Here is a 210-nt window from a genome sequence, read left to right as displayed (position 1 = left end):
TATCCTCATACTCATCCTCATCCTCATCCTATCCTTGTCCTCATCCACATCCTATCATCATCCTCTTCCTCATCCTATCCTCGTCCTCATCCTCATCCTATCCTTGTCCTCATCCTATCCTCATCCTATCCTCATCCTGTTCGTGATCCTATCCTCATCTTCATCCTCTTCCTCATTCTATCCTCATTCTCATCCTCATCCTATCCTCAT

This window comes from Lupinus angustifolius, unplaced genomic scaffold (genome assembly GCF_001865875.1).
Source record: "Lupinus angustifolius cultivar Tanjil unplaced genomic scaffold, LupAngTanjil_v1.0 Scaffold_401, whole genome shotgun sequence".
Classification (NCBI taxonomy): domain Eukaryota; kingdom Viridiplantae; phylum Streptophyta; class Magnoliopsida; order Fabales; family Fabaceae; genus Lupinus; species Lupinus angustifolius.
The sequence above is the reverse complement of the archived record's forward strand: the minus strand, read 5'-3'. Positions refer to the sequence as shown.